At 41.0% G+C, this 12,442-nt stretch overlaps 1 protein-coding gene across 4 annotated transcripts in view; it reads right to left on the bottom strand.

The window, feature by feature from the left end:
- Positions 1–12,442, bottom strand: part of shank3a (SH3 and multiple ankyrin repeat domains 3a) — a 241,451-nt gene that overhangs the window by 175,646 nt on the left and 53,363 nt on the right. The gene's annotated exons all lie outside the window — the stretch shown is intronic.

The following is a 12,442-nucleotide window of genomic DNA, read 5'->3' as shown; positions in this document are numbered from 1 at the left end:
AAGAATACAATTCCACAAACGTGTCACCAAAACATATGTAGATTTGAGTTTGATCACACACTTAATTGTTAAAGATAATGGGTAACTTTCCAATATTAACACCATCACACTGCGAGGGTCTGTGCATGGGCCCAACTTTCAAATCCTGCCTCTAATCACATAACATACATACAATATTCAAACTAATTCATTGTAATTACTGAATAACAAGCCTGCACAAGAGATCAAACTGACACTTTATGCCAAGGTGCATTTTTAAAATTAAAAATAAATCTGATCCTAAACATAACACTGGAAATTAGTTTGTTAATATGCAAATTTTCTATAATATATATTTATATATATATATATATCTTAAGGGGGCCATCGATATATAGTGTGGCTGAGTTTATATATACACATGTATTTGTTTGTCGTCATATTGCCCCAGAGCTCTGAACTCCTCCAGGGTGGACATAATGTATCACCATGACCGCATGGATACTCATCTGTCTTTCTCACTGCCCAAGCCACTCATTGCCCAGCATCAATCAGCTCCACTAAGCACAAATTCTGCCAATCTGCCCTACAGAGTGCAGAGCTGTCCTAGTCCTGTTACTGAAAGGCTGAACACTATCATAAGGGGAGGAGTAAAAGCATCAGAATGCAGGACACAATAAAAGTTTCCCACTTCTTCTGCAGACCTGCCAGCTCTCTCCTTCTGTCACTGACTCACAACAGACACAATGTCTAGAAGTATAGAAGACTAGAGTGTAATCTAATGATCCAAACACCAAACAGCTGTGTGTTTTTGCCCATAAGGGGAGTGGGTTTGTGTTGTGTACGTGATGAGAATAGTGAATGTATTTGTCTGCAATTCTTACAGGAGCAGTGGCACTGGAAATATCTTACCTATGTCAAGTGGCACAGATTTTTTTTCCCTTAACACTGGGCTATGTCATGACAGTCTTCAGTGAGATGACATTGCACATTATCGCAACTGACCTAAGATTACCTGTGTCAACTTTGATGTGAGGTTGATATAACTCCTTTGTAATGTGACAGATTTTTTTTCCTGACACACACTGGTGTCATGACACTTTTTTTTGGGGTGGAATGACAAGCAGTTTACAGCCGCTGATTTTGCAGCTGAGTGTAAATCACAGTGACAATGCTGATGATGTGACATAGCCTAAATCTCAAAAGTGACAAAATGAAACTGTCATCCAAAAGGCCACAGAAAATGTTTGCTCTTGTTGAACCTGCTTGATGTGGCAAGTTACACCCAAATACACCCCCCTCCCCCCCCGCCACCCCCCAAAAAAAAAAGAAAAGAAATTCTCCACCCTCACGATAAATGACAAGTGTTACTAATATTCTGTATAGTTCTTATCAGGTGTCACACAGGGCTTTTATAGGCGCCACACCACTATACGAACACAGCCCTACAGTAAAGTGTTACTGAAATCCTGCTTTCTTCTGCACCATTGTTCCCACTTTCATACATTAACATGCCAGACACACACACACACACACATACACACACACGCGTGCGCTGCAGCAGACACACTCATGCATGGTCGGTGAAAATGACAACGAGCATGAATGGAGCAAATGAGCTGGAGACACTGAAACAGAGGTAAAGAGTGAAAGAGCAAAAGAGGGGGGGCACAAAAGAGGCACAGATAAAAGAAAGAGGGACAGGGAAAAAAGAGTGGATACCTTACTGTTGATTTTGGACTTCTTGACGTCCTTGTGTGTCTTTCTGTCCTTCCTCTCTCTGCCGTCTTTCGTTCCGAGCGATCCCCCCATCCTCCTCTCAACACACACTCATCCTCCTCATGCCCCCTCACCTATCCCCCCATGCACTCCACCTCTCCTCCTCTCTCTCTCTCCCTGTGCTCACGTCTCTCCAGAGTGCCACTCACCCGCTCATTCACACACACATTCTCACACACCCTCACGCGTGGCGTGAGGAAGGGGCTGATTTTTTGCAGGATGCTGTGATAGAGAGGGAGCAGGGAGGGAGGGAGAGAGAGAAAAAAAAAGAGGGAGGAGAGAAGGGCTTTGCTTTGGCAGAGAGAGAGAGAGAAATGGGGGAGAGGGAGTGGCGGCTGCTGAAGAGAGGATAGACTGCCTGGGGTCCACAAGAATCTGCACTCATTCGCACTCGCTCAATCACTCTCTCTTTCTCTCTCTCTCTCTCTCTCTCTCTCTCTCTCTCTGTCCATGTCTCTTTCCCTTGGCAACAGTGTGTGTGTGTGTGTGTGTGTGTGTGTGTGTGTGTTTTCTCCCGTCATGCCCCACAGTCACTGAGCACTACTGAACCAGTGCACACTGGGACATATACAAACACACACACACACACACGCGCGCTTGCAGTCACCTGCACTATGCCCACTGACCGAAACAAATGCGCCTGCAACTGCTCTAAGCCCCTCCCAAGTCTAACGCCATTGGTTAGAGAAAATGACAAGCACATGAAAATGAAAGCTCTCCTGTCTATCACAGTCTCTCTCTGTCTCACTTACACAAACACACACTGTCTCTGAAGTCAGCGGCCTGTACACTCCTTTAGGCTTAAATCTATAAACTGAGAGGTGGCTAGAGCATTGTGATGGTGTCTGACAGGTTTCAGGAAAAGTGCTTTTCCTTTGCTTTATATCTTTGTATCTTTTTATCTATCATTTTTTTCACACACACACAATAATAATGACCATAGCAACTACTAATAATAATTAAAGTAATAATAATAATAATAATAATAATAATAATAATAATAAAAACAGCAACAATGTATCCAACCAAAGAAACTTAAAGCTATTTTTCCTGGCATTTCCAGTGGTGCAGCAGTTAGTGTGTCGTATTCACACAGCTCCAGGGACCTTCAGGTTGTGGGTTTGAGTCCTGCTCTGGGTCACTATCTGTGAGGAGCTTGGTGTGTTCTCCCTGTGTCTGCGTGGGTTTCCCACAGTCCAAAAGCACACATTGGTAGGTACACTGGCGACTCAAAAGTGTCCATAGGTGTAAGTGAATGTGTGTGTGTGTGTGTCACCCTGTGAAGGACTGGCACCCCCTCCAGGGTGTGTTCCCACCTTGCACCCAATGATTCTGGGTAGCCTCCAGACCCTCCGTGACCCTGAACTGGATAAGCGGTTACAGATAATGAATGAATGAATGTTTTTCCTGGCGCTGTTTTGGAAATCTGATGCTGTGATATTATGATATTAGGAAGTTCTAAAAGGTACACCATATAAAAGAATACTCTTTGTACATTGTTTACCTGCCCTAAGTATTCAACCAGCACGGCTCAACAGCTGCCTTATCTTATCTATTCATCCATTCATTCATTCATTCGTTATCTGCAACCTCTTATCCAGTTCTGGGTCACGATGGGTCCGGAGCCTGCTTGGAATCACTGGGCGCAAGGCAGAAACGCACCCTGGAGGTGGCAACAGTCCTTTGAGGAGTGACACACACATTCATACATTCCGATCTTATCTATGCTAGATTCAATAAACATAACATCACCTCACTCAACATGTTCAAAAGGTCAGTTATATTCATGTGTGAGGACAAAGCTTTTTTTTTTATCTATAAACGAACAATGGATTTTTAAAGTGAGGGCAAATAAGTTGTGAACTCAGTTTAACTATTACCCACTGCAAAACAAGCTAAACATAGTAAGATAATGCACATGCATGCTTTCAACCCCCTCGCTGAAACAATGCTGTAGAGGCTGTTACAGAAATTAGCAGAAAAAGAATATATCAGACTCAGAGAAAACAGACAGAAATGAATGGTGAGAGCAATGAGGAGGATTTACACAATGCACACATACAAACACAGCATTAGGAACACATCTGGAGCTCTTCCATCATTCAGACAGTGGCAGCCAATTACCATCCCTCTTGAAGCAAATGATACGTGTATCAAACAGAAAGAGACGGGAGCAGACGGAGAAAAGATTGGGAAAGAAGACAGGGAAGGTGGCTACATTGGTCTTTTGTGTTTAGGAGATAATGAGTGGTGAGGTATGATTGGCCTTAGCCAGCAGACGTTTATACGATCCTCTCCTACTGAGAGCGGACGGCTCACCCTCCGACACAGCAAGAGTGGATTCTACAGAATCAGAGAGCGCAAATGTGTCAAGTGTGTGTGTGTGTGTGTGTGTGAGAGAGAGAGAGAGAGAGAGAGAGAGAGAGAAAGAGAGAGAGAGAGAGAGAGAGAGAGAGATAAAGAAAGAGAGACAGAAAGAAAAAAGAGAAAGGAATTGTCAACACCACCACATAGCCACAACAAACCCCACCTTCATATTCAAAACAAACAAAGCTAAATGGAACTCACACTTTCTACCACATAGTGCCTGTCTTTACCAGTATGTCTATGTCTCTCTCTCTCTCTTACTCTCTCTCACACAGTAGTCAGTGGAATGACTCATACATACAGTCTGCTGCTCTAGTGACTGGCTGCTAGTAATGGCTTTGCTGTCATTCAGCCTGTACTACAGAGAAAGAGAGAGAGAGAGAGAGAGAGAGAGAGAGAGAGAGAGAGATAAAACCATAGAGAGGAGTTCGAGAGAAAGAAAAGTATGAAACACACAGAGAGGGTAGATGAGGAAAATTAAGGAAATTTTAATAAAAAGAAAGAGAGGTGGGAAGAAAGGAAGAAAGTGAAATAGAGAAAAAGATTCGACAAGGATGTATGAAACACACACACACACACACAAAAACACATACACTCACACTCTGGAGGCTCCACTTTGTAGACAGTGCACGTATCACAAGACTACCAAACCCTGACTTTTGGTTGAGGAGCTCCTCTGCGTTGAACACACACATACGAACACAACACACTGCAGATGCTGCTTGGACGCTGTGAATTATACTGAGAGAGCAAGAGAAAAACAGACTGATGTATATATATATATATATATGTTTACACACACGTGTGGGTATGGTGGCATAATTTAGGTGGTGGATCTAGTGTGTGTTGCACTGATACAACTGGGTCAGACACTGCATGAGGTTTAAAACACCTCAGTGTCACTGCTACCAAAAACATCCAGCCAACAGTGTCCAGTGACCACTCATGAAGGACTAGAGGACGACCAAAACAAACCGTGCAGCAACAGATGAGCTACTGTCTCATATTTTATTCCTTTAAGCTGGACCAAAGTGGTAGGAGTGTCCAACAAAGTGGACTCGAGCAGAGCTGCTGTGTCTGATCCATTCATAACAGCGCAACACACACTAACACACCATCAGGTCAGTGTCACTGCAGTGCTCTGAATGATCCACCACCCAAATCATACCGGCTCTGTGGTGCTCCTGGCCATTGAAGAACAGGGTAAAACTGATAAAAAAAAAGTATGCCACTCTGGCATGCCACACAAAAAAGATGGTCTACAGTTTGTAACTGCAGAATTACAAAGTGCTCCTGTATGGTCAGTGGAGCTGAGAAAATGGACAGTGAGTGTAGAAGCAAGGTGGTGGTTATAATGTAGAGAGGAAAAAATAAAATGACCCAAGGGTCAGTGAACGAACAGAGATTCCAAGATTGGTGTTACACTGTGGCCACTCCCAGGGCTTTGGTGTAGAATTCCAACAATCGGTCCACTAACGCTGACCAGGACACATGTCTATATTTTTAACTTGTAAAATGGATAAAAAACACTATAATGCTCTATAACACCCCACCTGTTCATACTACAAACGATACTGCACAAACAGAACTCTGCTAAGGGAGAGGAACCGAAGCCAGAATAAGGGTTACATTAGTCGATTAATCAAACATGTAGGCAAACAACAGGCAATTAACAGCCCAGCTTTTATGCAACAGATAATGCTGGATAATGAGAGAAAGAGCACAGTGAAATCCCAGAGAGAATTCTCAGCCTTAAACTACCATTAAAATAACTTTCCATCTTAATTTATAATTTTATATGCTTTAATGTTTTCTGCCTTTTTACATATCAACTATTAAGCAAAACTATTTTTAGACATTCAGTTTTCAGGTGAACCACACGTTATAAAATAATGGGTAATACACTTCCATTTTCTCTTTGCATTAAACAATTTTGTTGATCTACGATCTACACTACAGATAACTCGATTCCTAACGCTATCTGACATTATCTATCTGGTGAATTTTCATGTACAGCTTCCAATTATTGTATTAATCGGAAGAAACCTGTGCTGTTGAGCAGATCTGGAGCTACAGTTCTGATCACAGGTGACGGGAGCAAGTCTTATGAGAACTGCTTGATGCAGCATGTGTATGACTAAAGCTTTTTTTGGGGAAAGGCTAATTTTAACATGCCCCCAGTCTGGACGAATGGAACCTTGGACTGAAGCAGGAGAGGTAAAGAGCTCTAAATTAGCACCTGGCCTTTTCATTCACACCTCACTATTTCTCTAGAGTGAGGAAGTGTGCTTGCTTCAGCTTCTTCAAGCATCTTGTGTGTGTGGGATGCTGTCTACATGCTCTACTTCTCTCCCTCTATCCTTTTCTTCTCTCTCTCTCAAATTTACTGTGAAGGAGGGGTACGGTGACACCAGCGATGAGTTAAGTAGCAGAAATCCGTACTCAAGTTAAAGTACATTTACCTGAGTAAAATAATGACTCGAGTAAGAACTTTCCCAAAAGAACTTAACTTAAATAGAAGTACAAAAAAAAAAAAAAACCCTAGCCACGCCCCTTCCTCTCATGTAACCCTGGTGTTCCTGTCCTAACCACACCCCTTCCTATCATGTGACTCACACCAATGTTCCAATATGTTAAGATATATAAGCCCTGTCCCCTGTCCCAGTGATTGTCTGCCTTTCATGTTGTTCTTTGTCACTCCTGCTGTTCCTGTGGTTTGTGCAATCTCTTGCTCTCTTTACGGAATCCTGTTTTTCTGTCTCTTGTTTTTCGTTTTGTTTTAAGGTTTCTTAATTCTGTTTCTGTCCTCATTGGGGTTGTCTGTTGTCCTTTTCTGTCTGCTAGTGTGTTAACTATTCTAGTTCTTTTTTTATATTGCTGTTTTTCTCATGTAGGTTTTATGCTCATTTCTATGTCCTAGTCTTTGTTGTCTTGGTTGATGGTGTTTGTTGTATCCAACGTTCAAAAGAGTTTAATATCTTAAGGTTTCATGTGCACAAACACCTCTGCTGGTCAAAACCTTTTACCATTTCAAATATATAAGATGGCCTCCTGCCCCCTCCAGGGTGTATTCCTGCCTTGCGCCCAATGACTCCAGGTAGGCTCTGGACCCACCGCGACCCTGAACTGGATAAGCGGTTACAGATAATGAATGAATGAATGAAGATGGCCTCTTGTCTTGCAACAGTGTCAGAGTGGTAAATACCACTGCCAATAATAATAAAAAAAACACCTTGATTTTGTGTGGTTCATGCATTCATACACCCATCTAATGTATTTGATACAAAAAAACTCAAAAAACTTGATTTCAGTCAGTGTTTAAAAAAATCCATAGTACACGAGATGTAACTTTTGTAGTGTTTTTACAGGGTGGCCAGACGTCCTCTTTTCGGGACCTAAAAAATGTGTCCGGCTGAGATTCCAAAACTATCCGGGATTTTGCCATCCACAGTCTTCCCCCTGTCCCTGTTCCTACAATAAGCCCTAATCCCTTTCTTGAAGTGTGCACTTCGATGACGTATGATGACGTTGTTGTAGGTGAGACACGCCAGGATCAAGTGTTCAAGGGGTCAAAGCTCAGAGCAGAAATGGGACACACTTTACATCACTTTCAGCCAAGGTCCACTCCACATCACAGTGTTTTACTGGAGCCTCGAACAGAAATGTGTTGAAAGTTGTTAAGGTCATTTATCATAGTCTCTCCTTCGTATTTGGAAGCACTTCTGTGTCACATGAGCCTTTCACTTTCTGCTCTATATTTTAAAAACTGAAAGACGTCACTTCTGTCCCTATAACGACACAAATACACAAACACACCTGAGCGTTACTGACTTTCTGAGGAGTTAATCAAGTTACATCTGCGCAGTTTTTCTGTTTAACATTAGTTTTAGAAGAAAACAGGCCAAAATTATAGGTATCACATACAGCCAGACCTTATAAAATATGAAATACAAGTTTTTTACATAAATGTCTGGTTCCTAGCGATGCTCTGATCATTTATCAAGTCTGTATTACTTCTGGTTGGTGGAATGTGGTGCTTGATTTTAGTAACGTTTAAAAATCACAGTTAAAAAGTAAACTCATCAGTTTCTGTTTATGATCATGAGTTTTCTGGTGTAAATAAGTTGCTTTAACACAGGACTTCAGTTTTGAAGTTTGGTATGAACAGAAAATAACAGGTTTCAATGATAATAAATTGTCAAGAAATGACAAAAATATCATTTTATTATTTTTGCTTAGGGCCAAATGTTGAATTAAAAGGAATCTGTCCAAAAAGGCATTTGTTTTTTATCTTGTTAACAAGTATCTGTTTATGTATTACATTTCAGCAGCATAGTTGCATGGTTATGGAAGCATTTGTGTTGCCAACCTGCCCCATGTGTCCTCTTTTTTGAAAACTTCTGCTGTGGATATCTCATTCCTAGTTTTGCCCTCTTAGGTTTATACTCTTGGTTCTTATTCCCTATGAGCCTGCAGTGTGGTAGGTCTCTTACTTTAGCTTTACTTTCTAAAGTGTTTAGCTTCTCAGTTTATTTCAATCTCCTGTTCAGTATTCCTTGTTTTGGTTCTGTTCTCTCTCTTTCTAGAAGTATTTGGTTTTCTAGTAATCTTCTATTTCTTAGTCCTTCATAATTATTTCCTGTCTGTGTTCCTGTCGGCACAATAAAATGTCTCTGCAATTACTTCGGCCTCTTCTAAACCAAGACAACTATACTGAAATTTCTTGGTACATGTAATATTTATCAGCAGAGGTGGAACCGATATCAATCCAATCTTTTGATTGTGAATCATTTAGATCTTTAAATCAGTGGGCCATTTTAAAATCCTGGCCTGGAACATGGATCCAATGTTCTGATTTAAAGACCTCATTTGTGTTAAGGCAACCTATCAGATTATCTGGGCAATGTTCTACCACCCATCTCCTGTGTGTGTGTGTGTGTGTAAAAGAAAAGAGGGAGGGAGAGTGTGTACAATAGTGCTGAGGCAAGTAATCCATTAATAAAGTCTGATTACTGCATTAAGATCTGATCCATCCACCTGCCAAAAAGTACAGCATTAAGATCTCAGTGATTCAGTATTATTGACATCTATAATCAGAAAAGCCAACTGACACATAGTTTTATGTTAACACTCCATGACTAACATACATGCCCAGGCACACACACACACACACACACACACACATGTAAACACCCTGAGAGAAAGGGCCTGTATAAATCACAAATATCACAAATTTGAATTGCTAAACAAAAAGATAATCAGAATTAATAAGAGTGAATGACTAGAAAGCTTGCTAACAACTCTGCAAACTGACAAGAGTGTGTGTGTGTGTGTGTGTCTGCCATTCGAGGTCAATACAGCAAATGAAAAGCAGTATGTCAATGAGATAAGAGGATTAGCGGTCACTGAGACCATCCTCTCCTCAGTTTGACCCGTCTCCCTCCTCCTGTATGGGCAAGAGACGGCACAGTCCAGCAGCTAAACACCATTTCAATCATTTAACAAACACCTACATGAAGGCAACAGAGAACAAGTCACACTCCATGCTGCTTCAGATCCCTGCTCTAAAGCTCAAATGAGATAAGAATTATTTGCATTCAAAATAACACGGGCAGCCTCAGGACCTGGTTTATTAACACCAATAATGGTTGCTCATTTGCATGCACAGAATGCTCTAAATTTGTAAATGATCTGCTTTGGAGATTACACCTGCTTCCAATTTGGTTCACTATAAATGCACCAGCAAGTTTTTCAATCTTACACAATCACATAAAATATGCAAAAAATCTGTTTGCATAATATCCAGACTTCTTTGTTTATTTTCACAGAATTACAAAATCAGTTAAATTAAATCAAAGTAAATGTAAAGAGACACACAATCTAGAGATGAGCATGAGACTGTTGTTGTCTAATGCTCAGAATAAAATGTATGTGCATTTATACATATTCTGATACATTTTTAGGACGGCACAGTGCTGCAGGAGGTAGTGTCACAGTCACACAGCTCCAGTGACCTGGAGGTTGTGGGGTCAAGTCCCAGTCTGGGTGAGGAGTTTGATGTGTTCTCCCTGTGTCTGCATGGGTTTCCCTGAACTGGTTACAGACATGAATGAATGAATAAATTAATGATATGTTTTTAGACCCTTTTTTCAAAACCTCAAACCATCTTCAAATTAGGGAGATGCACCAGTCAAATCTGATAATCACTTTTTCACAATATTATTGATCAATTATTACACCCCACCTCTGGGCCTAAAGATGAAAAATGTGTTCATTTTATTTAGTGCTTATATTTCTTTAACATTTACAACAGCTCAACAGGAATGTGTTCTCATATTCTTTTCTTTTTTTCTGCCTCTTCTTTTTAGTTACCATTTATGAATGGAACCAGCACAGTACACTGACCCTACACATTCAAACACACACACATGCACAGGTGTATATGTGTATGTGTGTGTACACGGATTCTAATTCACTTTTGTGCCTTTTCATTTTGCATCACTTCAAAATTCAAAACCCATTCTGTTGCTTAAACAGCCACCAGCTGGATCAATAAAGGCCGTTATCTAAAGAGAACTGCTAAAGGTGAAATGGAAACTAGGAAAGAGAAGCAGGCGATCATTAGCTAAGCTAATAATTAGCTAAGGTCTGTATTCACCAAAAAACAAGTGTGATTCTGGCTGATGACAGTGGCACAATTCTACGTTAGTCAATGACATGCAGCTAGGTCCAAACTGCTTCCTCAAATACCCGGTTCAATGTTCTTGCTCCGCCCATAATATCGTGGATGCACTTCAACATGACTTCTGTAGATTGAGAGAGTCAGATATCCAAGAATGCATTTCGCACCAACCTCAGCGCGGAGACGGTGACTCTTCAAGTACGCTGGCGTTCCATTTACAAAACGATCACAGCATCCTCGGGAGTTTGTACTCGTGAGTCAAGTTTGTGTCCTCAAGTTTGTACTACCAAGTATGGCACTTCCAAATTGATGTACTTTGTATTGTGAGACAGCCATGGCTTTTATAGTCCAAATACGGGAGGGTTAGCGACCCTAATCACTGCCCCGGCACTAGGCCTTTAAACCCGACTTGCAGGAATGTGCGTTTGTGCGGAACACATATCTGCTACGGTGGCCTGTAGGGTCAGATAACAACCACATTTACACAGCATGCTACAGGAGGAGGAGGAAGGTGTGTGAGCTTGCCGCCTAGAGGAATTGGAGGAGCCGACTTATAATCTAGCCCAATAAAGCTGATACTGGTCAATAAAATAATGCTGTGATTGGTCTGGATACCGATCTTTGAGATCGGATCGGGACATCCCTAGCTGCAAGTCATACGAGGGGTTCCACAGTTTGATTCATAGAATGGAAAGTTGTATTTGCCTGATCAGCACTTGTGGTCAGCACTTGGCTGTCAGTTGTATCATTAATAAAGCTCATGTATTCCCTCAGGCAGTCTTGTTTACACAGCTTACTAGCTCATCTTTTCTTTTTTTGCTACACCTTGTTAAAAAAATGAATAGGAGCTAGGAGCAAAATAACAGAAATTAATTTGTGTGCAGTGAACTCATACCTAAAGGCTATCTTGAAGGCCAAAAGTTCTTTGCAAAACAGTGGCTCAGTGATGGCTAACAGGTGCACTCCACAGAACATATTTGATTTCAGCTCTGACTCCAACACCAGTCATTTGATGCTGCGGTACTTCTGTGCTGAACTTTTCTTCAGTACGTTCTCTACAGTTGTAAAAAGGCTTTCTGTGCTGAAAGAATTTGACAGAGGGTGTCAGATTACATATTCTATTTAGTGAAGGCTTTAGCCCTATTCAGACTGGATTTACCTGTGGAGGTGGGGTAAAGCAATAATTACCAGGGTAATAATATAATAATACAGAATACCGGTAATAATACTGAGCAGTAGAACAACCCTAGGTCATAATAATCCAGTTCGATTTGACATGTATGGGAATATTGCATCATATCCCAAGTAAAATGAGATTTTCGGGTTTTCTCAAGAAGAGAGGAGCTGGAGGAGGCGTTTAGTGATGAAAAATATGATTTACGTAAAAGCTCAGCGACTGAATGAAGCACCATAATCAAATCCACAAAACAATCTGAAGAATCACTCAGTGAAGAGATTTCTGGTAGCTGTAGGTAGTTTGGTGCACAACGGTACCCTCCAAATGTATTATTATGAATGTGTCCTACACTTTAAGTTACAAATTATTTATGATATCAGTTCCAAAAAAATTGTGAAGTATTAGTAAAGGTTTGGCCATCTTCTCATACGTTGTCTATTATGACGGACTAGAAGATA

The sequence above is a fragment of the Hoplias malabaricus genome, chromosome 11 (assembly GCF_029633855.1).
Source record: "Hoplias malabaricus isolate fHopMal1 chromosome 11, fHopMal1.hap1, whole genome shotgun sequence".
In the NCBI taxonomy this organism is placed as follows: domain Eukaryota; kingdom Metazoa; phylum Chordata; class Actinopteri; order Characiformes; family Erythrinidae; genus Hoplias; species Hoplias malabaricus.
Note: the sequence above shows the minus strand (reverse complement) of the source record. Positions and strands in the feature narration are given on the sequence as shown.